A 4,680-nucleotide genomic window follows, 5' to 3' on the forward strand; every position below is an offset into this window, starting at 1 on the left:
TGAGGACTGAGGATTGAGGATTGAAGACTGAGTATTGAGGATTGAAGATTGAGGATTGAGGATTGAGTATTGAGGATGGAGGATTGAGGATTGAAGGTTGAGGGTTGGGTATTGAGGATTGAGGATTGAGGATTGAGGATGGAGGATTGAGGATTGAGGATTGAAGATTGAGGATTAGGGACTGAGGATTGAATATTGAGGATTGAGGACTGAGGATTGAGGATTGAAGAGTGAGTATTGAGGATTGAAGATTGACGATTGAGGATTGAGGATTGAGTATTGAGGATTGAGGATTGAGGATTGAGGATTGAAGATTGAGTATTGAGGACTGAAGATTGAGGATTGAGGGTTGAGGATTGAGGATTGAGGATTGAGGATTGAAGATTGAGGATTAGGGACTGAGGATTGAATATTGAGGATTAGGGACTGAGGATTGAATATTGAGGATTGAGGACTGAGGATTGAGGATTGAATATTGAGTATTGAGGATTGAAGATTGAGGATTGAGGATTGATGATTGAGGATTGAGGATGAGGTCTCAGGGTTGAGGATTGAGGTATGGGGCCAGAGGACTGAGGATTGAGGATTGAGAATTGAGGATTGAGGATTGAGGACTGAAGATTGAGGATTGGGCATTGAGGATTGAAGAATGAGGATTGAGGATTGAGGATTGAGGATTGAGGATTGAGGGTTGAAGATTGAGTATTGAGGACTGAAGATTGAGGATTGGGTATTGAGGATTGAAGAATGAGGACTGAGGATTGAGGATTGAGGATTGGTGATTGAAGATTGAGTATTGAGGATTGAAGACTGACGACTGAGGATTGAGGATTGAGGATTGAGGATTGAGGATTGAGGATTGAAGATTGAGTATTGAGGACTGAAGGTTGAGGATTGAGGATTGAGGTATGAGGACTGAGGGCTGAGGGTTGAGGATTGAGAATTGTGGATTGAGGATTGAGGTCTGAAGATTGAGGATTGGGTATTGAGGATTGAAGAGTGAGGATTGAGGATTGAGGATTGAGGATTGAGGATTGAAGATTGAGTAATGAGGATTGAGAATCGAGGATTGAGGATTGAAGGTTGAGTATTGAGGATTGAAGATTGAGGATTGAGGATTGAAAACTGTGAATTGAGGATATTCTATAGAGGATTGAGGATTGAGCATTGACAATTGATTGTTGAGGACTGAGGGCTGAAGACTGAGGATTCAGGATTGAGGTTCTGGTTTGAGGTTTGAGGACTGAGGATTGTGGGTTGAGGAACGAGGATTGAGGATTGACGGTTGAGGATTGAGGATTGAGAATGGAGGATCGAAGAGAGAGGACTGAGTGTTGAGGATTGAATGTTGAGAATTGATGTTTGAGGATTGAGATTTGATTATTGAATATTGTGGATCGTGTACCGAACCATGAGAATTCAGGATATTCTATTGAATATTGAGAATTGAGGATTGATGGTTGAGTATTGAGGATTGATGGTTGAGGGTTGTGTGTTGAATATTGAGGATTGAGGATTGAGGATTGAGGATTGAAGATTGAGTAATGATGATTGAGTACTGAGGGTTGAGGATTGAGGACGAGGACTGACGGTTGAGGATTGAGATTTGAGAATTGAGGATTGAGGATTGAGGACTGAGGATTGAGGATCTTGGATTGAGCATTCAGGATTGAAGATTGAGGACTGGGGATTGAGGGTTGAATGTTGTGGATTAAGGATTGAGGATAGGGGGTTGAGGATATAGGATTGGAGATTCATTATTGAGGATTGAAGATTGAGGATTGAGGATTGAGGATTGAGAATTGAGAATTGAGGATGAGGACTGAGGGTTGAGGATTGAGGTTTGAGGCACGAGGATTGAGGATTGAGGATTGAGGACAGCGGATTGACGATTGAGTATTGAATATTGAGGATTGATGACTGAGGATTGAGGATTGAGTATTGAGGTTTGATAATTGAGGATTGAGGATTGAAGATTGAGTATTGAGGATTGAAGATTGAGGATTGGGGATTGAGGATTGAGGATTGAGGATTGAGGATTGAGGATTGAAGATTGAGGATTTGGGAATGAGGATTGAAGATTCACTATTGAGGATTGAAGATTGAGAGTTGAGGATTGAGGATTGAACATTGAGGACTGAGTGCTGAGGGCTGAGTGATGAGAATTCATGTTTGCGGATAGAGATTTGAAGATTGCAGATTGAGTATTGAGTATTGAAAACTGTGAATTGAGGATATTCTATTGAGGATTGAGGATTGACAACGGATTGTTGAGGACTGAGGGCTGATGATTGAGGATTCAGGATTGAGGATTCAGAATTGAGGTATGAGGACTGAGGATTGAGGACTGAGGATTGAGGATTGATGGTGTGGGCTGAGGATCGAGGATGGAGGATGAGGGCTGAGGGTTGAGGATTGTTGTTTGAGTATTGAATCCTGCGAATTCAGGATATTCTATTGAGTATTGAGAATTGAGGATTGATGGTTGAGTATTGAGGATTGAGAATTGAGGATTGAGGATTGAGTATTGAGGATTCAGAATTGTGGTTTGAGGACTGAGGATTGAGGATTGAATATTCAGTATTGGGGATTGAAGTTTGAGGACTGAGGATTGAGGATTGAGGATTGAGGATGAGGTCTGATGTTTGAGGATTGAGGATTGAGGATTGAAGATTGAGGATTCGGTATTGAGTATTGAAGAATAAGGATTGAGGATTGAGGATTGAGGATTGAGGATTGAAGATTGAGTATTGAGGATTGAAGCCTGAGGATTGTGAAATGAAGATTGAGGATTGGGTATTGAGGATTGACAATTGAGTATTGAGTATTGAGGACTGAGAATTGAGTGTTGAGGATTGAAGATTGAAGATTGAGGGTTGGGTATTGAGGATTGGGGATTGAGGATTGATGATTGAGTATTGAGGATTGAAGATTGAGGATTGAGGATTGAGTATTGACGATGGAGGTTGAGGGCTGAGGGTTGAGGATTGAGGATTGAAGATTGAGTATTGAGGATTGAAGATTGAGGATTGAGGATTGAGGATTGAGGATTGAGGATTGAAGATTGAGGATTGAAGATTGTGCATTGATGATTGAGGATTGAGGGTTGAGGATTGAGGACGAGGACTCACGGTTGAGGATTGAGGTTTGATGATTGAGGATTGAGGATTGAGGACTGAGGATTGAGGATTGAGGATTGAGCATTGAGGATTGAAGATTGAGTATTCATGACTGAGGATTGAGGATAGAGGATTGAGGATTGAGGATTGAGGATTGATGATTGAGTATTGAGGATTGAATATTGAGGATTGAGGATTGAGGATTGAGGATGGAGGATGAGGGCTGAGGGTTGAGGATAGAGGATTGAAGCTGAGTATTGAGGATTGAAGATTGAGGATTGACGATTGAGGATTGTGTATTGAGGATCAAGTATTGAGGATTGAGGATTGAAGATTGAGTCTTGCGGATTGAAGGTTGATGATTGAAGATTGTGTATTGATGATTGAGGATTGAGGATTGAGCATTGAGGATTGAAGATTGAGTATTCATGACTGAGGATTGAGGATTGAGGATTGAGAATTGAGGATTGAGGATTGAGGACTGAAGATTGAGGATTGGGCATTGAGGATTGAAGAATGAGGATTGAGGATTGAGAATTGAGGATTGAGGATTGAGGATTGAAGGTTGAGGGTTGGGTATTGAGGATTGAGGATTGGGGATTGAAGGTTGAGGATTGGGTATTGAGTATTGAAGAATGAGGATTGAGGGTTGAGGATTGAGGATTGAGGATTGAAGATTGAGTATTGAGGATTGAAGCCTGAGGATTGAGAAATGAAGATTGAGGATTGGGTATTGAGGATTGACGATTGAGGATTGAGTATTGAGGGTTGAGAATTGAGTGTTGAGGATTGAAGATTGAGGACTCAGGATTGAGGATTCATAATTGAGGTTTGAGGACTGAGGATTGAGGATTGAAGAGTGAGTATTGAGGATTGAAGATTGACGATTGAGGATTGAGGATTGAGGATTGAGGATTGAGGATTGAAGATTGAGTATTGGTTATTGAGGATTGAACATTATAGGATTGAGGATTGAGGATTGAGGATTGAGGATTGAGGATTGAAAGTTGAATATTGATGAATGAAGGCTGAGGATTGAGGATTGAGTGTTGTGGATTGAGGACGAGGACTGAGGGTTGAGTATTGATGCTTGAGGTCTGAGGATTGACGATTGAGGATTGCGAATTGAGGATTGAGGATTGAGGATTGAGGATTGAGGATTGAGGATTGTGGATTGAAGATTGAGGATTGGGTATGGCGGATTGAAGAATGAGGATTGAGGATTGAGGGTTGAGGATTGAGGATTGATTATTGAGGATTGAAGATTGAGGATTGAGTATTGGGATTGAGGATTGAGGGTTGAAGATTGAGGATTGAGGATTGATGATTCATGATTGAAGATTGAGTATTGAGGATTGAAGATTGAGGATTGAGGGTTGAGGATTGAGGATTGAGGATTGAAGATTGAGGATTGAGGATTGAGGATTGAATATTGAGGACTGAGTGTTGAGGGTTGAGTGATGAGAATTGATGTTTGTGGATAGAGATTTGAAGATTGCAGATGGAGTATTGCGTATTGAAAACTGTGAATTGAGGATATTCTATTGAGGATTGAGGATTG

This window comes from Calliopsis andreniformis, unplaced genomic scaffold (genome assembly GCF_051401765.1).
Source record: "Calliopsis andreniformis isolate RMS-2024a unplaced genomic scaffold, iyCalAndr_principal scaffold0047, whole genome shotgun sequence".
In the NCBI taxonomy this organism is placed as follows: domain Eukaryota; kingdom Metazoa; phylum Arthropoda; class Insecta; order Hymenoptera; family Andrenidae; genus Calliopsis; species Calliopsis andreniformis.